This window comes from Rhopalosiphum maidis, chromosome 2, assembly GCF_003676215.2.
Source record: "Rhopalosiphum maidis isolate BTI-1 chromosome 2, ASM367621v3, whole genome shotgun sequence".
In the NCBI taxonomy this organism is placed as follows: Eukaryota; Metazoa; Arthropoda; class Insecta; order Hemiptera; family Aphididae; genus Rhopalosiphum; species Rhopalosiphum maidis.
The window spans coordinates 84,311,919-84,336,119 of NC_040878.1; the positions used below are offsets into that span (position 1 = coordinate 84,311,919).

General features: G+C 30.0%; 1 protein-coding gene across 3 annotated transcripts in view; it reads right to left on the reverse strand.

The window, feature by feature from the left end:
• Window positions 1-23,946, reverse strand: part of LOC113554254 — a 58,215-nt gene extending 34,269 nt beyond the window's left edge. For 2 of the 3 annotated variants that reach the window (XR_003405248.1, XM_026958008.1), the window contains exons 1-2: window positions 23,641-23,946; window positions 2,877-2,938 (exon numbers count right to left, since the gene is read on the reverse strand). The gene's annotated coding sequence lies outside the window, so the exon portion shown is untranslated. The remainder of the gene's footprint in view (window positions 1-2,876; window positions 2,939-23,640) is intronic. The other variant, XM_026958009.1, reaches the window with a different exon arrangement.
• Window positions 23,947-24,201: the final 255 nt, after the last annotated feature.

The window sequence follows — 24,201 nt, forward strand, 5'->3', positions numbered from 1 at the left end:
CCGACGTCGGTTTCGATTCTCCGACCTAATTACGCGCGCAAAATATAAGCATAACGTGTAAAGGTATCTCTTCCATACATAATATTTTAATATAGCGATATAACGTATATGTATAGCATTATAGCTCTGCACGGCCGATCGCGTGTGACAGTGACCGCGGCGAGACAGTTTTATAATATTATATAGTCGCATATTCGCCACCGTTGTGGTCGATCTCGAAAACTCCACGCAAGTATACAATAGATGGACGCCATCGCATATGCGCCGTTTACGAGCTCGATGAGCGTGTAGTACTTATACTATTATTATCATTAGGTTTTTTTTTTTCTTATTTTATTATAAACGTTGCGCGGTGCACACGTAAGTGCCCATTAATCTAAGCATATGCGAACAAAATCCCGATAGAAAGCACATTTTTTTGATAACCACAAATCACAATATACAGCTAATATAGGTTCACACACATTTGTACCGAATCGCGGTTTTCATTTCTTTTTTTTTTTTGAGTAAAATTATAATGTCTGTGCACGTGAAAACCATGACCTACTACCTGTACGTGGCCATAAGAGTTGTCACTCATTTTTTTCCCCGTTTTTCTTTTATTGTACGATGTGAAAATAAATAGTCTTGATTTTAGATCCATTAAATTCTATAACTATCGAATATATATATTGTAATATTAATTGTAACGTAGTAAAATAATTATATCAAGGTGGTAAAAATGTTACAACATATACGTTCAACGGTTTTCAAAAAATGTATACATAGTACTAGTACAGGCAAAAAAACACACGGCAATTATTTTAATGCTACCATAGTATCTTTCAACGGCCATTATTAAAAATATTCTAATATTATAGATATGTGTAAACTGATTTGAGTACTTAAGTATTCATATAGGATGGTTCATCGTGCATGCTCACTCTAATTTTTGCATTAATATAATTAATTTATTAAATTCAAATTTTTAGAATTTTCAAATATACTTAGATTATATTTCAATTATTCAGATATATCATTTTAATAGTGTCTCGTGACGATACAAAATTATTTTTTTTTCAAATGAGCGAACTTCTTTTGCAATAAGGTATTTAGCAGATGGATTATTTGAAAATGCTGTAGTATCTGAATCAAAATGATACTGAATAGTTTCTGGATTATTATAATATATAGAGACTTACTAAGAATAATAGTCATTAAAAGTTACAAAAATATAAAATGTAATATGTAATGTTAGATTTAGTATTAATATATGAGGAAAAATGTTGATTTTCGTTTAAACAAAAACCTTAAATGCTGTAAAAATCTAATTATTTAGAAATATAGTTTTTAATTATATTTAAAAGTTTCAAAAATCAAAATTTAAATAAATTTATTATTAAAGGAAAAATGAGAAATTCTTGGTGAATAATTCAATCACTCTGTATACTGACACATACATTTCGATAAACCTTTATAATATATACAAATACAGTATGAAGAGTTAAGAGCAGGTGTCCATTTATATGTGGTAAATTGCGAGGCGCAATTTTGATATACGTCCCTTCATGTCCCCGACAACGGCAAAGCACTAACTATTCCTATAAATTCCTCATCTGATTAAAAGTAACAATTGTTTTATTTCTCACAAATTCCAAAATATGTGTAAATACGATGTGGTGTTGTACATAGTTTGTCTAAACGTTAAGTATATTTTTATGTTGTCGAGAAAAACTATTTCAGCCTTACACCAACTTATAACTACCGTAAAAATAAAAATAATATAGTATAAGGCTGTGATAACAGGCTGTGTTTTTAACTTTTTTTGTAATTTATTCCTGGAATTGTTGAAAACGATATAAAGACAAACTATATGACGTTAGAGACTAGTGTTAAAAGTAATAAAATAATACTCAAGTTATAAGTAACAACTAATTTATTGGGCGAATCACACGGGTGTATACTGTATTTATTATTTATTGTAAACCGCAATGTAAACATTACTTAATACATATGATACTATATTATCTGTTGCAGAACCGCACGTCCAAACATTACAAGGCATGATGTATTTTTAACTGTTAATTTTGAAATCAATTAGACATACTTTAGTTTGTTAATCATTTTATAAACGGCGTCAACAATAACGTCCATGATGCGAATAAAATATATCCTTGAGTTATATAATATGAGGCTTACTCATAAATCTCGTTAAACCAACTTCCGCATGGCTTCATCGATAATCAACAGCACTTAAAAATAATCGTTATAAAATGACGAATTTACAAAGGTTGGTTAGGAATTAATATTGTATGTTCGTACAAATGATTATTTGATTAACCGATAGTGAATTATACATTTGACGTGAACCGAAAATTTTCTTTATACTTTGCTGGAGATAAAAATATGATTTTTTATGGAATACTTATTCTTATTCTTAAAGACTATTGACGTCAAAACTAAATTCGAATGGGAACAATAATCGACAAGTCGACAATCGACATTTTTTATTTTGAATTATAAAAATGAGGCAAGTAAGTCAACGATTTCGCGTATGTAAAATCAGTTTCCGGCTATGACTAATTTGTAAAACTACAACGTACTTAATGTGTATTTTGGACTGATTGAAATTATAGATACAGATTTCTAATCGTCTTTGAACATACCAATATTTAATCATAAAAGTAGGCTTTATTGCTGTTTGAAATAGAAAATCATTTTTTCAGATGAAAAAAATGACGGAACAAACATCACTAAACAAGTTAAAAAAAAAAATGTATTTCCAATTCCCATATAATGAGTGTAGTTTTTTCGCCTGCATATAGTTCCATAGCCTTATTAGATATTAATATTTAAACACGATCACTGTATTAGAGATAGGCACATTGCATTCTTACTATCTGTTATCTGCACGCATGGTATTATTGCTCTCCCGTTGATTCGAGGACTGGTCCTGTACCTGCAAACACAGCGAAAGGACTATGTTACTATACGTAAACATATACGCGCTGCGCCTCTTCGCATTTTAAAAAGTCAATAGAAGTCCGCCGCGACAAAGGTGCGGCTCCTATAAACGAGTCATGTTTTCTAGCAGGACATTTTCTCTTTGTTCAATTTCAAGCATGAACAAACGTATATTTTAATGGCCCATCAGATGCTGTAGCAATCGGCATAAAAGCGTGTAACATACTATTATAGGTATAGGTTCGTATTATTATATATTATGGGTCGTACCACCTATAACTATTGCCTACCTATAATATATTTACATTTTACCGATGATATTTTAAAATAGAATAATGAAACGAGTTTAATGCACAACGTACCATGATAATGCACATTCTTATTGATGTAAATTTACATGATGATTCGATCAATATAATGCATGTATATAACATATATATATACATATAAATCTATTTAATATTATACACTATATATATATATATGTAATGTATTTTGGTTAAAAGGTTTTGAAAGCACGTTATAATGAGTTCGCTCACATGGTCATTACTCAAAAAATAACTTACCATTACGTGTTACCGATTTTAGTTAATTTTCGAAAGTTACATACAGCAATCTAACAATTTGAAAATGAAACGGTTTAAGATTATACGAATTAAATAATGTGTATTATCTCATAGAGACGAATAAGGAACATAATTATCACGACAAACGTTAACTAAGTATTCGTTTATGAATTAGGACGAATCCCGTTCAATATTACCAAACATGTATACATTTTTAAACGGTTGATGAAAGGTTGACAACAAATTATTATTTTCTCGTTTATATCAATTAGGTAGTAATTTATGATTTAACATATCACAATAACGACTGTCTATACATAGACCACTTTTATATCCGTTTGTTTTATAGAATTTTCTTTCCATACATTTTGAAAACATATCATAATAATGTGCTTTAAAATAATTAATGTGTTTTAAAATAATGTACAAGTGTAACACTCGTACGGAAATATGATTATGTAATAATATAATATTATTCTTATTTATCAGCATAATATTAGCAAATTAAACGGCTTTGGCGGCACGTACATGAACGTCATACTATACTGTAAATATTAAATTTTCGATTTTCGTTAATTAATCACACGCTGCAGGTATTTAAATGTGTATCGGTGGCGGTGTTTTCACTTTCTCACGAATTCTTCTTGTTGTAACTGCATGTGCGTACCTCTAATACAACCCTCAGGGCGAACCAGATCGTGTGGGTCGCCGAACCACTTTCGCATTCATCCGGTCATCGTACCATTATTATTACGGTATTATCGCGCATATATAATATGCATCGCTGTATGAATAATATTATGTATACCGAGCAAGAAATATTATGATATTATCTAAATGAGCCGGTTATCGTAATTTTTTTATTATATGCGAAGATCGATTAACGGTACCTAGTTGTCCGAGAAGTTCAAAATCATACAGTAGTGGTACTAAAAGAAATAAATTGATGAAAATAATTCGATTTGACGTATTCGTATAGTGTAAACTAGTATAAGTCTCTATACTAAATACTAATTGATTTTTTTTTTTTATGTAACACTTTACTAACAGGTCTTATAAAGAAAAACTGAAATTTTAAATTTTAAATAATTTTTAACATAACAAGATTGAAGGCAAATATACTTATTTAGATTATAAAAGATAATAAAAAGAAAACGAAAATAAAAAATATAGCATGTAATTTAATAATCTGGTTTTTAAATGAATTAATTTATCATTTGATATTATTGATCAATGTATTATACTTGGAATAAGAATTAGTATCTTTAGTATTAATTGTAATAATTATTACATCTGTAATATTTAATATTGTTTGTCACTAAAATTGCGTTTATTATTTAAAATAGATAAGATTAATATGCATATTAATAAATTATTTTTCGTCGAACTATATCAACGAATACGTAAAATCATCGGTGCGTATTCAGTTTTGTCAGCTAGGACGTTAAAATTGAAATATTTTTGTATAATACTGTGCTCAATTTTTATTTTTTATTTTACTACTTAAATAGATATATGTGTTAAGGGTAATCAATTCATATGATTTTTCTATCATGTATATTATCAATTAGTGTACAATGTAAATACATTTTGTGCTTACATTTTTGTGACGGTTTTTAATATAATGTAATTAGTAATTCTATATGTTCATAATGTAACTAATAATTTAAAAAAACACCTAAATAAAAGGTATTTTGCATGTTTAATCAAATATGCACTTCTAGAACACCTCGAGTTTGTCGCTATATTATATTACTATCGCGCTTCATCTCTCTTTAGTCTCTCTATTTATAAAAAAACAGTTTCCAATAAATTTTAAAATCAATAAATTCCTCCACTGTGTAAATATCAAAATATTCTGATATGGTATACATGTTTGTATAGTTGCAAACATATATTCTGTCTGAAACAGTGAAAGTTCTGTGCCAGGACCTACCGATTGTTTCGTGTCTTCGACCGGTAATGAACTCGACGTAGATTTCGAATGCCCTTGTTTAGAACGAAAACATCGAGAAAGCTGGGTACTGCCGGCGTTCGATTATCCTCCAAAATCACCCGAAAAGCAAAATTATGATGATATCACTATGGTCATAGGTAAATTTAATGTCACAATAATATCGCACTTGCCGTCAGTTTATTGCACTTTTTTATTCAAACGGCAATTAAATTAAAAGTTTGAAACAATAAAACGTTATGATAAATAAATGAAGTTATATTGAACTTAAAAGTTGAAATAGCTATAGTAGTTAATATAACAATAACAGATGCACAAATCCGATAATATTTCCTATGTATTCCGTTTAAAAAAAAAATATATAATTCGTTCAAAGTAATAATGAAATTACAATTGGAAAGTAGATAATATAAGGTATACTTAAGTTGATATAAATGACAAACTGCAACCTGCAGTAAAATTTTTAAGAAAAAATGAAAGAAAAGAATACCACGCGTAGAAAATTAATCACAATGATAATTGATAAGTATAAAATGCTATCTATATAATGAAATCATTAAACATGACTACAATATATTTTATATACATACATATTAGTTTCAAGGTTAGAAAATGATTTCTTTTTTACCCCACGCCGGTGTCCATATATGTGTCGTCTGTAAATACGACATATTTTGAAGTAATAATCCATACAGCAATAAGTACCCATTAAATCGTCTTACCTACTCGTAACTATTATCGTGTGTTTTAATAAATTAAGTCGTACGCAGACGTTTACGATCGGATGTAGCGATAATGATAATAATATGACACCGCACGAGCCGTGGGATGTACATATTATTGTAATATGTGTATACAATAATAAACCGATAAACGATATCATAATAATAAAAAGGCGATCGAATGACTGTATTATGTTATTCTGTACGATATAAATGTAGGCTTTATCCTATATCTATATAATATTATATGAATTTGACGATTTCGAACGAGCATAGAAATACGATTTTCAGCGTTTTATCGAAACCATAATAATATCTATAATATGTAGCCGCACTATGATTTCTCGAAGGAAATGCGTTTTCTAAACAATTTAATGAACGGTTGCAGACACACGCGTAACTGCGTAAGTACAATATATGAAACATTATAATAACAATATATATTATATTCACGTAAACAACAATAATAATAATGCGTTATCGGACGAAAAAGATAACGATGTGAACTCGTATTGTATTGTACCGCGGAGCACGGAGAAAATCAATTTACGCGCAAAAACGTTATAATTTCTCTCTACCCGCAGTACCCCCTTTAAACCCCCTCCAATGGTATCTGCGATCGCTAAACGAACAATACTTGTATCTTCATAAATTTATAATTTATATTATTATCTCGTGCGGTTCAAGTGATCATCTACTACATTGTCGCAGACGAATTTTCAACGTTACTCCTTCGAGGGCGCTAGAACTATTGAACTTGTAATATACAAATATGATATGATATATGAGTTACACTATTGCGTTTTCCGATATCAATACCCATGTATATACAATACACAATCTTCAAAGTTGTTGATTTTACTCGGTCTGAATATTATTATATTATCTTAGTAAATCGTTTCGTTCGATGTTTTATTTTCTTACAATGTATATCATACAGTCGCCGTATCGCGACCTTGTCTTAATTATTGGCATAAATATCATTATCGCATTAATCTTATGAAACGGCCAACATTGTTGACTGAATCGATTTATAAGATGTTTAAAAAAATCGACCTTGGTAATTAACCACAATGGAAAACGACAATATCCGTGCTTACATGTAATGTGATGACATTCATCGACTTCCATTGAGACCTCCCTGTCGGTGGAAATATTGTTTTTCACTGATTAGTGTCGAGGCTCGAGAAATACCTATAAAATAATATATTCACGACGGTTATGCATACACACACGCGGAGTACCTAAACGTAATACGTACTCGCGATTTTCGAACATTTTATCTAGTGCACAGCTGAGCAAATAGACAGAATTATTGGGAAAGGAGGTGTTTGCTCTCCTAATATATTGTAATAGTTGATAAGTTATAAGTTATAACTATATAGTAGAAGAACACGACCCTGAAGGAGAACGTCAAGAAGTGATATACATGCGTATAAACTACAATTACAAGAAAAAAAATATCCCCTAGCCGGCCTAGCCTTTGCAGGTGCCAATGTATACGTTATTAAATCGAACGAAATCGCTCCCGACGAAAAGTTTAAAATCGTTTTGATAAAATCATATTCAATCGGTTACGTACATAATTTACCAACACATAACGCACATACGTCTTCTATTGACCCATTGGATGTATTTCGCCGAAACGATTCGCACACGCATAGTATGTTATATTATATTTGTGTGGCTTTAAAAATCCGTAACGCACATGAATTTAAAACGGTACCTATATATGATTGTGGTGGTAAGTCGTATTATCGTGTTGTTTTTGCGAGCGACTATAGTATAAAATATTGTAATTTATACAATCCACGCTGAAGGTTTATAAGTACTTACAAAGTAATATTCGTATCATCGTTATTATTATAATTTATAATGTATAGGTATCTATATATATTTACAGGCGTACCTGTATAATATAGGTCACGAATTACCCAGAGCTCCGGCGCACCACGTGATACATCGCGCGGTCGAGATGTGTGCAGATTTATATAGAAGTCTATTATATTATATTGTACCTAAATACATATATATATATATATTATTATTTATTACATACGCAGTACACACGTCTTGTAATATAATATACGTTTTACTCGCCGGTCGATGCCGACGATCGTCGTTTCCGATTTGCGCCGATCGGAAGGACGCGAAACCCGTTACGTCCGTTGCGGTGTATTATTATCGTTATTCATATTATACATTGTTATTGCACTAATAATGGCGTGGTATTATCATATTATGCGTTATTACGCGTTTGGCCTGTAACCGTTTTCGTTCGGCTGTTTTTGAGCGTTTCGAAAACGGAGGATTATACTGATCGCCACTTTAATAACAAGCACAGTCACCGACGTAGACTATACATTATAATCGTACACACTTACATCGATATTACACTAATACAAATACGTAAATACCTACACTTAGTACTTGTGCGAAAATACTCGGCGAAGAGATTATAGGTTACTGGACTAACCAGTTTGTCGCATGGGCGTGCCGTCCATAATATTATATAGGTACAGTAGGAACACGCGTTTTGCAGACCATCAAAATACTCGCATCATGAAAATTAACGCAGATTTTAGACTTGATAATATGGTGTAGGGGAGCAAACATTAATCGTAAGGAAATGACACCATGCGCAATACATAATAATATGCACGTTTATAAATATACTGGTTTCTTAGTTTTCTAATTAAGACATATTATGTTTTAAGTCTCGAAAATAATAATTTACATTATGATGATGCGTACCTGCGTATACCTACTTGCAAATTATACTCTGATACTTAGGATATACTCGTATATAAGATTTTAGTATTTAAAAACGCAATAGGTACCTGTGTAATTTCATCTAGTTCAAATGTAATATATATGTTTAAAATTTTAACTCCGTGAAAGCAAGAAACGACTTAGGAGGCAGCCGTTTAGATATTGATTATTCATTTATTGTATTCGAGTATAAAACATTATTTGTTGGTTGTTAATTCATCCTCTCCCTTTCTACTCGCCACATTACTGATTGATAAAAATCAATCACAGCTAAAAAGTACATTAATATAACACTTGGTCTGAAAATTATTATACTATAGCAGTATAGTTAATCCGAACTGATTCTTCAATAGCCTGTTTTCAATCACCTGCGCAGCTTGAAGAGAGTCTTATTCAGACCTTTTTATTACCATTCGTATAGAAGAATGCAAATCCAACGCACGGGGTATTTTCTGGGGTGCGGGCGGCCTTTATACAATAGCCGCCTTCATTTCGGTACCTCTATAATACAGACCGTATTCACTGTGCGTGATTCGCAAAAAAGTATATAATAATCTGGACACGCCTATATAATATTGGGCAGCGTTCGAATGTGTATTACTGTCGATTCTCATAAAATTGATCATCTTGACAGCAGGTACCTATATAATATCATACACACCTATTATAATTATAGTATACGCGGGTAAACGTCTCCGTCGAGCTGCTCGCGCATTTCAATATTTAATTTTTTTTTCTTATTTTTTTTTTTTTTTATAATACCTGTATAATATAATATATATGTAATTGTACGTATCACATTTTTTGAATTTTCGAGTGACTTTCACGTTTTATATCTCGACGATGATTGCGATTGGAAATTCGGACGTGAAATGTGCCGCGACCGACGTCCGCTGTTTTTTTTTTTCTTTACACTTACATAAAAAGGAAATATACTTATTAAATGTGCTACATTAGTATGCTGATAATGTATAATATATACGCCGACATGACGCGTGGTGTTTTAAAACAAGCTCGGCATTGTGGTTTTTATCGTTTTAGAAACATTGGGCAGTTTAACAACGCGTATACATAATAACATATATCGTAACTACAGCCACCTTGAAATATAAACAAATATATGCGTGTATTTATCACATTAGATGAAAGTGCGTGTGAGGAGGAGGTTGCTACTCATTCCGAAAACGTATAGACACAAAATTATTGCCGTTAATGCGGTGGCAATGCGATATGAAAGTGATAATCCAATTAAACAACACAAACAACAAGAGGCCGCAAGAACCGTTAAGTTCTGCCGTGTAAAAGATATTGCCCGCGGTTTTTGTGCGCGATAAATCAAAACGTTGCTCAAGGTTTTATATATATATATATATTTATCTTAATTTACACCAGACAGTTCAGTCATACGAAAACGAACCTGATCGTCTCGACTGAAAACGTTTTTACGACACTTCAGAAACTCGTTACAAATTCTTTTAAATGTCACTAGAACGACGTATCATAAAAAAAAAATATTATGCTATTAATATACACGAAAGCGGGGGTAATTTTTTTTTTATATCTTCAATGACATTAGATTATCGGTTCAAATGGTTTTTAATATAGCTGTACAACAAATTACATTTTAATTTATATCTAAAAAGTCACAACAATTTAATTTTTTTTCTCAACTATAAACTTGCACATTACGCATGCACTTACATTAAATTTTTTTTTATAGAGTATAATATATTTTTAATATTTTATTAACCTTATAATAGATTTAACGAAACTGTTGTTCAAAATTCAAATAAATATATAAAATATATAATGATTAATGACTCTCAAATATAACTATAATAATATATAAAGATTCAAATTGTTCCTATCAAAAACATTATATTCAATACATAGATTGTACATTTAACCGTTAAAGTTACTTGCCAAGTTGATAAAGTATGTATCATACAAATATATTGCACATGGACTCACAAAACCACTTCCCAAAATCAATTTTATTTTTATTTAGAAATATTATTTAATTTTCTAAACGACATTAAACATTTTTAAACCATGTCTACTATACAGTTCAAAGATGTAGGTATTTATACATTGGTGTTGATGTAATAGTTTGTGAACATTTATGTGGTATTACGCTGTTATCAGCAGAAGAATTCCAATCGGTCACGGCCGTGTTCGAGAAACATAGTAAACATCTAAAAAATAAGTATATACCACACAAAAGATCACTCCATGCAGTCTCATCATCTGTTCTTGGAAAAGAGGGGATTGATATAGTTTCCTCCGATCGACATTCTTCTACGGATTTTGACCCAAAAAACAAATAGTTCACGATTCTTGTTTATAGATACATCAAATTATTGCGTTTTGCGGTAGATTATTGAAATATTATTACATTACCCAAATTATAGTAATTGGTTAAAAATAAAAAATAAATAAAACCAGCCATTACTAAGGTAAATTGAAAAAATTTAAAAATAAAATAAATCGACTAAAACGTCTTATTGTTATGGGTTATAATAAATAAATTACAGTGATTAAGGTTAAACATTCATAAATGATGTTTAACTGCATGAGCGTCGAATGTTAATCCAATAAACTATAAAGTGATAAATTATTAAGTTTCAAATAAGTACCTGTACGCTGTACACAATTTTATAATTTTGATACAGGCTATACATTATATTCAAGAATTATAATAGAAATTTCAATGTTTTCTATTATAGTCTATTAATTTTACATTCATAGAATCGTTGTTCAGATAATTTTTTGGATTCTTATATATATACATACAACAAGACATCTAGTTTTTTCCCATTTTGTTCCTCGCGATTTTTCACATTATACTATGACTCTCGACGCGAACAAACCAAAAATCCCACGTATACATAATACTGCAGTAGTGTAAAAAAAATGTAACCGTTACAACTCTTTTACACCGGAAATAGGATTAACAAAAAAAAATGAACCCATTTCCAGTGAAAGCCCTCAGGTGAATTCATTTTAAGCAATTATTTCTCAAGTTAGTTCACATAGGTCCACTCATTTATATAAAGTGCATAAATTTTAAGAGTTCTATATTATGTGTAATATATATATACATTTATTTGTATTCAGTGCTTAAATTATGTATTCTTCAAAGTTCGTCTTATTAATATAATGATTATTAAATAATTTTACGTAACAATTAAAAAAGAAGAATACATTTTATAGTAATAATTAATTTCAAGTTGATGTAAATCATGCTTTCACCAGGTCACGTAATGTCGTCGCTCTGATTACGACACGCACTACCTGTACTACCACTGCTGTGTTTTGTCTCATCACAATAATCCTTTTTTGTGTTATAATTTTTATCCGTATACGTATTTTTATTACAATATAATATTATACAACTAATACAGGTATCGTTGGCACATTCAAATAGAACAATAAATTTATTTTATTCAACTTGAAAATAATAATTTACGTGTTCTCGTAATATCCCATTTATTTTAATGCACTCCTTGTACAACGTGGAGATTGTATTACCTATAAAATGATTCATTTTATGTCAAGCAAAAATTTGTCACCGCTGGATGGATTCTTTTTATAAGTTAATTCATTAACAAAAAAAAAAAATACTATCCACTTATACGATTATTTAAAAAAAAAAATGATAATTTACATTTATATATATATTTTCTTATTAAAAAATATTTTTAAATTTTTAATATTTTTTTATATAATATGCATTTTATTTAATATAGTACAATATTAAACAGACCAAAAAATTAAACTGTAATTGAGAGCAAAATTCTATGTTTAACAGACACCGATATATGCATATGATGAATACACTAAATGAAGTGAAATATATTTATACAGCGTCACAGCGGTGGAAACTTGGAGTACATTTATGATGGAACAAAACATAATAAATGTTTTTATCAATAATTACGTCCAAAAACATAGAGATGAGTGATGATAATGATGATATGACACCCTTCTATCCCTCAACTAATTTACCAATAATAATTATATATTTATTTATAATATGTAAACACTGCAGTAAATAGCAATCTTTAAATTTTTATAGAATTATAAAGTGAAAATATATTAAGTTTGTATCATGTTATTACCCATAATATAATGTTTAGACTGTTTAGAGTAAAACGAAATCTATACCACCTATATACTTACGGGAGCGGCAACGGCCCTTGACCCTCCTCTTGATTACGCCCATATACATATTATATCATTATTATTATTATTATTATTTATAATGTATGTGTCAACGCTGAATACAGAATAATATCAACATTTTAAGTACAGCACATTTAGATCTACGATAAAATAAATTGGTTTGTATAGGTATATTTTGTAATTATCTTTAGAAAATCCAATAAAATATTTACAACTATTATAGTATAAGTATGTATGTTTAGACTTTAAAACGTATAACGTGTACCTACTAATCACTGTAAATTGTAATCGTTTAGGATTAAAAAAACAAGTGTGGATACAGTAAATTAAGATAATATCTTAGTTCATGGATATATCTATTAGGTTTGTCCTATAAAAATAAGTATGGGTACTTATGGGGTCACCACGACACCACGTATAGTTTCTATACATAATAATATAATATGTATATTTATAGTATTTACGTAATTTCTTAATACCGTGCGTTTATTGTACAATATAAATATTATATTTGTTATGAGAAAAAATGTTTATGAACATAAAAACTAAAACGCGTAAATGAGTTCATGAGTTCTACTAGATACGCAAGTATTATTGTGAGTTATTGTTAAAATATTGTTCGAAACAATAATAAATGAATTATCATAGAGGACATTATAAATTATAATGCACGCAAATATTATAATATGCTATATTGCAGTAAATGTAAATTCCAAGGCTTTTCGTGTAAGATATCCGTGAAATATGACGGAATCGTCTATATTTCTCATATACCTTTACTCACGATTACACGCTCAGGTGTGCACGGACGGACTAATTTAACCTTCCCGTTTTGTTGAAGTCAAACACAACAAGACTTACATTTTTCTACGCCAGTATTATACATTCACGCACGTCTGTATCATTCGAATTCTGGAAATGTAAAAAAAATAACACTATTTTTAAATATACGTAGTTTTACGACATTATATCATCGTTATATAATAAATAGTTAGGTGACGTTACCTGTAGATACATTCAAAACAGTGCAGAGGAAATCTCGCACTTTAATGACCGATAAAATATTCAGTTTTATTAGTATAGATACCTATAATCCATTCCATACACATAATATATCTATACTGCCTCGCAGCCGGGTAAACGTGCCTAGAGAGTCTTAACATATTAAATTATTGGACGGAGGTATAAAAATATTGAAAATAAAAAAATAGTTAAAAAATGTACGAACGATGTATATAATATACCGGTAAACACATTATTATTCCACGTACTACTACATAGATTTATATACATTATTGAACTATATATTGTACTTGCCATTTCAAATATTGCAGTTTTTATATAATAGTATTGCAGTGGATGACGTTGTACGTACTTAATAATATATTATTATCCTTATCGTCGTTCGACTCGAGATCTTTTAGAGTTATTTAATACACCTCAATGTTTAATCGAACACATGCAAGTATACTGAAATTATTATAATACTGCAGCGAATTTTACTGTCGATGTTATCGTTTGAATGTGTAATAAGACCACTGCAACACTTTAGGCATAGGTATACACGGTGCACACGGCCAACCGTTAAGAGATACTCACAATGTAATAATTATGCTTTCGTTTGCGACGTTATTATTACTATTATAATACAATACTTAAACACATAATATATATATATTATATATAATATGTTACAAAACAACGAAACCGTTCTCATGGTAAACTATATAATATATGCTGTGCAAATGTGCAATAGACGCTGTAATCTGACCAGACCAATACGCTACAGTATTGCGACAATATATATATATATATTATATATTATTATATACTTATGCGTGTGTATTAAAAATGTTTATTATACAGTCGATCAAACCGTACTAATAGAACGCACGCGTTTCTGTGTACGTAGTACGTACACATTATACACACGCATAATATTTATAATAAATATATAGGTATTATATAGCGTGGTGCATTAGTAGGTACTGTGATGGTTTTATATTATGAAGTAAAAAGAAATACGAGAACCCGTTCCAAATAATATGATACAATATATATTAATTTGTTTCATGTATGTACAAGCGCGAGTTATTGTCAGAGATATTTCTTATTTTGGACAATTCGTGCCGACGGGTATTTTTTCCTGTCCGTAGAGAAATACCTGTAGCACGGGTACATCTAAATACTTAATACAATGATATTACATACATAATATATACATGTTGGCAACTAGCTACTCTTGCGTTATAAAAAAATCTATGTTAGTTGGGTATAATGTTGTTATTATGAAATGGCGAAGCGATCACGTCTACAACAGGATTTGAGAGCGATATCCGATGAAATCGCAATCAACAGAAAGACATAATGATGATAATTAAATAAATCGGGGTAATAAACTAATAACATTCTGCAGCTACCTTCTTGTTTTTAGTCACACACATCGCAATACCAATAATACCATCTCATACGAAGCAGTTGAGTCATTGTTAAATGCCAAAAGAATAATTTCATACTTTAAAATAAAAATCGCCACATTTACCCCTTCCATAAAGCCACCCCTGAAATGATGGTATTTTTACAACAAAATCACTGAACTTTTAAAATTAAAATTAGGATTGTAGTATATCTAGCCTTGTTCACCAATTTAATTTAAAAATATCGTTAAACGTACATTTCTCTATCTTTGTTGTTAAAAATACATTATACTAAAAACGTACGAAATAAAAAATAAATTATTTGTATCGATATGTGGCGATTTGTGAACATTACTAATCAAATTTCTAGAGGACGGTGCAAAAAAAAACATTCCAACACATAAATCCTAGCCCTAATGATAAATAATAATAATAATAATAATAACAGTCTCTACCGCCGTCGGACCCGTGGGATCCGATGCCGGAGGCGCGATAAAATTTAATATTATATGTGAAGCGTTTCTGCCGGCCCGGCAGTCCGACAGAGTACATATACCTATATATATATATATAGGTAGGTATACGCATTATCATTTTATGGCCAAGGAGCAAATGGCATCGGTTCGTAAGGTTCGTTTATATATAAATGTTATTATTATATTATATATAGCGGGCGGGTCAGGAGAAGAAACACTAAAAAAAAAATAACTACGCCGCTGCTGCACCCGTCGTCATAGTCGACGTGACCTTGAACGCCAATCGCGGTATGTAGGTACACCTCGTACGTGTACCTCGGGTGTTGTCTGGGCTGGGCTCCGGGGTAAGAAGACGTGCCCGTGTAACAACGAAAACGCGCTCCGATGGCGGACTTTTTCGTTTTTATTTCTGATGATTGATGTGCGTCAGCCCCCACAACACATCCGCCCGTCCGGCAATCGTGTTGATTGATGACTTTTCCCCTATGGGCAGAAGTAAATCGAATAAAACGAGGGGTCAACGGCGGCGGCAGCGGCGGTGGTGGCGAAGATCCGAGACGCAGATACGGGCATAGAGATAGTAGACCTCGCGATAGATAATAAATATTACATAGAGACATATACGCCTCGTATTTTACGAAGTAGTAGACAAGTACACCCAAGTCGTTCCGAACACAACAATTTGTAATTATACCAACGACGGACTCCACCACGTTAGATGTCAGGCGATTTTTAATTGTTTTTTATCCGAAGGTCACACCGTCGTTGTTGTGATTTATAATAATAATAATAATAATATGGTTATAAATTAAAATAACTTATATAATATAATATACCTAGTGAACGGAAAGCTCACACGTATTACACACCTCGTGGATATCAGCCAAAAGGGCTCTTTTGTGAACGCGACATCCTTTTAATTCGATTCCATTCCAATATTGGTCCAAGCAATGTGGGATATTTGTTTATATCTTTCCGTTATGGGCTCAAATCCATACTCTAACCAAGAATGTTTGTGGTCCCAACTCCCGGGAGATCGATATATTAGAGATAAAGTTCTTGAAATTGTGCTATATCAAAGGGTTTTTTCTTTTGCGATACTCTGACTTCTGAGTGTCCGCAATAGTGGCGAATGTTTAGTAAATATCTCTTAATTATACATTGTTATAGTCGAAATATCTTATTTAAGAATAAAATAAAACGGATAATATAAACGCGCACAACAATCCAAAAGCTAATTAAACTGTTATTGATTGTAAATACAATTGTGTACGTCGTATATATACCACTCACGAGTTCACGACGATGGCTTCTTAAATATTATGTTAGTTTTTATAAACGTACTGTTTTACCTATAGAACATCGCTCAGAGCACTTTGTGTTTCAATAATTGTTATTCAGTAAGTAATAAATCGCATTAACTTTAAAATGACGTGCTTAAACGGTATATCATTAGCCATTAGATGCAAAATGAGCGTTTTGTTAAAATGCAAACCATATCCTGAATGGCTGAATAAATTAAATCATACACATAGATAATTAGTTAAAATATATCTTCATTTTTAATGGCAAACGAGTATATGCATTATTGTAATTGATTGCAATTAACATTTCGTTAAAATCCGGTTTTCATAAAATATATTAAAACCATTTAAATATACACCTTATTACCATAATATAAAATATGTAACTAACCTAATCTACCAATGTTTTTTTTTAAATTATTGGATATTTTATAGGAATTGTTTTGTTTTCTTATTCATAATTCACTATTACTAATAATAGTCGAAAAATTTTATAACAAGTAATAATTTACTATTAGTATTGTCCTAAATTCTTTTAAAATTATCATTTATCGCTCTATACGGTACTGGTTTGATTTTTTACGGAATACAAATATTTTATTTTACTATTACTATTCAGTATAATAATTACTTTCTAAGGCCAACTTGTAGTTAATCCGTACCTATTTAAGCTATAACATATTTCTTAAACCTCCGCATCACACCTGAGACACGCCAACAGAGCTATATAAAGAGCTGCTGTCGTCTCTCGTCAAAGTTCAAAGTAACCACCAACCTGCATAATATAATGGTATGTCAATTTATAATAACATGTTTAAGATGTATATGAGTATATGTTACTATGTATAATATACATATGATAAATAATTATTATACTATGGGTACAATTTCGTTAATTCATTGAATGTTTATTGAAACCTGAAATTATATTAAAGAGTCCAACATTATTTATATAACACAACCATAGTAACGAAAAATGAACTTGAGATATTAAAAAATAAATCAAACGTAAAAAATCGTGATGCTTAGAACTAGTTGTCATAAGACAGAAATAATAGTCCAAGGTGAACAGGTATCAAAATAATTAACATTAATCAACTTCGAATAAATTATATTAAAGAGCAAAAATAGTAGGTATAATATGATGTGCACATTGTATTTATCATATAATTTAAATGGTTTATGGATGGGTTATTAACTTATTCTCCCTGTCAAGTTTAAAAGTTTTATAAGACTGTAATGTCAGGCAATTACGATTAGATATGTCATCAATTTATAATATCATGTATATGTACTTGTTTTTTTTTTTTATAATTGTATTTCATCAAATGCTTTAACGATAGTGGTCATTAGCTAATAGCTATTATACACAATTGTTGATCTATTTCATCTTAATGTATTCAATAAGTTCTGTTTGCCGTGGACAATTTTCTATTTGATATGTCAATTCAATTTGAATCCGGGGATTTAATTTAATAATCGGTAAAGTATATTGTACTTTCATTTCTTGTAAATATCAAATAACGACAATACATATTTATAAATTATACTATAGGTAAATATGTTCGTGTATAGATTACAAATTTTAATAATATATGTATATTATGGCATTATTAAATTTAAATAAAAACCTTATTAAAATCGTTAATTTGAATTATTCAGTTATTTTTAATCTTTGAAAACATGTTTTATAAAAATCAAAGAAAATTTAGTAATGGTAGTTTTTACTTATTAATGAAATCTTCTATAAATTAATAAATATCACGTATAATATATATGTATTTAAATTCTTGAGACTCTTTTACTACTTAAAGAGTGTCTGTTATTTAAATGAAAGCCCCCCTCCTTTAACTGTAAGCTATTTAGTGAAAATTATTTTAAAATATGTTATGTAGATCTTAATTCAACATTTCAACGAGTATAGTTTCACAATTACATATTTTTACTAAGAATATTAGTCCTTAAAAATGGTTGTACAAAATTATAAATTAAATTATTTGATTCAATCTTCATGATACATGGATCATTGTTACAAATCATAAATATTGATAGGTTAATAACAATTACTAAATTTTTCAAATAACTATTATTTTCATATTTCTTCCACATAACAAAATCTAAAGAACGTTAAAATATGATATTTAAATATACTTAAAATTTCCAAAAATCAAATTTTGAATAACTATATTATTGAAAAAAAAATGGATATACGAATCTTACGAATCAGGCTGTATACAATAATGTTATTTTTTATTTAAAATAAGTAGTAAAGTATGCAAAAACAACGTGTGGTCAAAAATTCATAAACTATCTTGGGCCTAGTACATTCAATTCATTGAATTATGATATAAAACAGAAATTACTATGCTATAAAACCAAAAAAAAAAAAAAAATAATAATGGATGAATGGTTATTGCGCAATTTACCTTAAATCTAATTATTTTTATATTTTAATCTATGCTTTATTTTATTCGTATAATATGTTTGAATATGATGTATTTTTATAATTTTCTTCTTGTTATCATGTACAATCTCATAAAAATATTGCATTAATATCTGTTTATTTACTGTTATATGTATTTAGAACCTTACATTGAATCTTTAAAATTTAAAATTTAATTTAATTTCTTTCTTTTTATTATTTATCATGTTATATAGTTCAATAACTCTCTATCTACAACACAAGCTCTGCTTAAAGGAGATAGATAATCGAAAATTTTATCTTTAAAAATAATTTATTGTGTATTCTTTCTTTTCGATCAATAAAAAAAAAAAAAATGTAAAATACACTAATTTATTGTGTACTGAAGTTACGAGCGTTTTCATTATATTGTAAAAGAAAATCCCGGAGTACCTATCGGAAAAAAATCACGATTTATAATTGATCGAAGTAAACCATTTTTATTGTTTAGTTTATTCATATAGACCCACATTTTAATTTTTACTCATGAACAAAAACAAATTACAATTAAAGTTAACAGAACGGATCACAAAACGTTATTTCCCAGAATCATTTAGTATTTACTATTTTAGTTGTTTTAAAGATTTTTTTAAATTTTTTATTCAAACATGACAATATTAAAAATAACATAATATAGCCAATAGGTATAGGTGTTTAGTCCCAATGGAAAATAAATAAGAAATGTCCAAATTCGGTATAGACCAAAATAGGAAATGTTGAATTGGCTCGCGTTATGGAATAATGACTCCGTTGTATTACTATTATTCCGTTTTCCCGAGGCGCTTAATGTGAATGGAATAAAATATATATTATTATATATGATGGGCTAACTACTGCAAACAATACATGGGACCTGTATATGTGGGTCGTTTTCAATCAGCTTCATTCATGCGTTCAATAGTTTTAACAATACATCTTTGGTTTCATGTGTTAAAAAATAATCTAACGTTAAAAAAAAAACAAAAAACAAATAGTAGACAGCAGCTGAAAACCACCAAAAAGTGACCCACCCGTGAGTACACACACCTAATATTTAACTATATGCATCAAATTGTATTTGGAATGTTTTTATTTTCACCGTTAATGTTTTCGATATAATTAGCTATGGTAATAATTGTATAAATTAAGACTTTTCAGTTTTATTAATGGCAAAAAAATTATCTTAAGTATTTAATTATCTTAATATGGCATTAGAATCCGTACAATTTGATTTCAAATCCATTTCGATTATTGTAACGCATTCGCGGGCGGTCACACAAACTCTTTTCAAAAACAACATTTTCTCATTTTTCGAAATAAAATTACCGACAGCGCACTTATGATTTAATGGAGAGTATGATGGGTGGTTCGAAGAGCACGGCGATGCTGCTAACATGTCCTATGGGCGAGTCAAGTCACGCGTTCAAGATGTACTTACGTATTATACATATATTTTTTTCATAACGAAAATATGGGAGTAAAATATTAATTTATTTTCATATTTTTGATTTTAAAATTATATGTTTGTCAAATAATAATCATAGTAATTCAAAAATACAAGAAATAACAATGCATTTCCAGACATTTGTAGCATAAAATAAGCCTTTAATCGTTAGTATGATAGGTACATTATAATTTACAATCTTACTAGTATGAGTCGCAGGACATAGAATAAGCTACACTGAAGAATATTTTCCTATGTCAAATGTGTTATTTAAACAATAAATAATAATAGGATGTCATCTAAACATTAAAAAAATAGATAAAATGCATCGTAGTTATCATCTGTGGCCTTGTGAGTTGTGGATATAGTTTATTCGTTATAGTAAACATAAGAAGTCTTTATTCATTTTCATTCGATTTAAAAACGTTAAAAATAGGTATTATTGAATTAAATAGGTACACTATTTAAAGAATAAAATATAGATATTGAACCCCAAAATATAATATAAAATATAAATTATGTAAAGGATTTAAAGGATTAAAATTATTTTATATGTTAGCATAAATTTACAACAATAATAACTATGTATGGATAGGTCATTAATACTCATTACTCAGTAGAGTGATCAAGATTTCACTTTCTGCGGACGATTTTTCCATTGTCTTTTTTTAATTCATTTTTGCTTTAAATATGTAGTACTATGTGCATTATTGTATTCAATGAATTTGGTTTGTGTTAATTTATGATGTTTGTTTTAAAAATAAATATATCAACCATGCGTGCAGCGTGCGTGTATTAAATAAACAGATATAGGCATTGGAAAACTGATAGATAGAAAACTAAAACGTTCACATTTTTAACATTTACTACAATATTATCAAATCTTGATTTATGTATTATAATATTTATAATTATTGTGTTTAAATAATACATTTAATAGATAATTAGATAATAAATATTATATTATAAGCATTATTATCAGTTATTGCATTGATTATAAATTATTTGAAACCTTTTAGTATTAACGTATTATTTGTAATTAATGGTTTAAGAGACAATTTTAGACAGTTTTAAAAGATAATAAAACTATATATTAAGTAAACTTTGAAATAAAATGCAACCAACATTCAAAAACAAAGTACTACAAATAATAGTTATTTTCGGTTTATTGAATGAAAACAAAAAATGGTTTCTGAGAACTGCTACGTAATTATAACAAAAAATATCGAATAAAAATGATTACTAATTACATATAATTATACAATAAAAAAATAAGATTTGTTTATTTAACTGACTCGTTGCATCGTATGTTTACATTCAGATATGATCAAATCAATCAAATACGTTTTTTTGTTAAGCTGTATAAAAAATATTTTTAAATGGATTGGATACACCTACCTAGGCCCAACGTTATGCATATCTATTTCCTTTATTCAATCATTTGTTTAATCGACAAAACGTAAAAACTAAACAGTAAACATTGACGATAATGATATACAAATGTATATAAACTGCTCCCAACGTGTACACATCAAGCGTATCTCTAATAATTATATAAATAAATATAGGATTATAGGAATGCTAATACAATACGTCAATACCTACCTACTACCTATTTATTACAACGTACGTTTGTCGACAAAATATACCTATTCGATAATTAATACTGAAATGGGTAGGGTTTACTGATAAATCATAAATCCATATTTATAGTTTTGAACGAAAGCAATTGGACATAATAATTTATAATATTACTTGAAATGATAAATGTCATCACATATTTTTGCCGTATGGATATAATTGTACACATGCGCGGTTTTCCAATTTACCGGCCAACCTAAATATTACTTGGAATATAAATATTTCGATATTTATAACGTTAATATCAGTTAAACGCGGATGACATACCAAAACGACGTAGGTATTTGGTTGTGTTTAATGTTTATAAAACATAATAAACCATAATATAAACTTGCAATAACCGTCATAATACACTCAACAGTCTACATGTAGGTGGTAGGTGAGGCGCGGGAAAAATATTTGATCGCGATGGCGTCGTCGCCGGTCGACAGAGTTGTTTTCGGGAATGTTTGCGGCGTAATAGTACAACATTAAATACAAATAACCGGGAGTTCTCCCTGGAGATCGTAAGACAACTGCGGCCTGCAGGGGTGACGCGTCTGCACGTAGTCAATAATTTTAGAGCCAATTCTCGGTAACCACTCAAACCTTGATAGGTAATACATCGAAATCCTCGAATACCTCACGAAAAAAAAATCATCATCTAAACGCCATTGTTATGCTTAAATATTGGTTTTTTATACCTCAAATTTTGTTTGGCCTATCGAACTCGCGGAGTTATCGAAATTCAACGGTATTATTATTCATGTTATTGATAAATAATAATATTTACTTACGTTTAGCGGCTATTCAGCCAGTGGACGGTTCTCGATGGACGCTGTGCGGAGAACAGGTACACAGCAGAATCGTCGCGATATCGTCCGACGGAGTCGGTGATAACAAGACCGTAAGCCGTAGGCCCAAAATGGAGAAAAATCACAACGATTCGCGTACTCGGATCACCGCCAAGACGCGGGTTACCAGTAGTAAACACAACAACGCGCGTACACACACGAACACGACCGTAGTACCGCTAACCGGTGCCGCGAAATGACTGACGACGATATAATATGCGTGCCACGAGGTCTTCGTCGGAGACTGAACCTGAGCGAGTAGGAATCCGAGCGAACAGGTGTCTTCTCATAACCGTAAAAACCTTCCTTGCCCCCTCGCCACCACCTCACCGACCAAGCGGCCCGTATACGCGGACGCGATTGCTCCTCCTCTCAGCCATCCCCACCCGAAAGCCGTTCCGTAGCGTAATCGTAGTCGTCTCGTCGTGTGTTCAATTTGCGCATTAAATTATATTATTATTTATTATTAAGACGGTTTTCGTGTGTAGTTTATAAGTATATTGT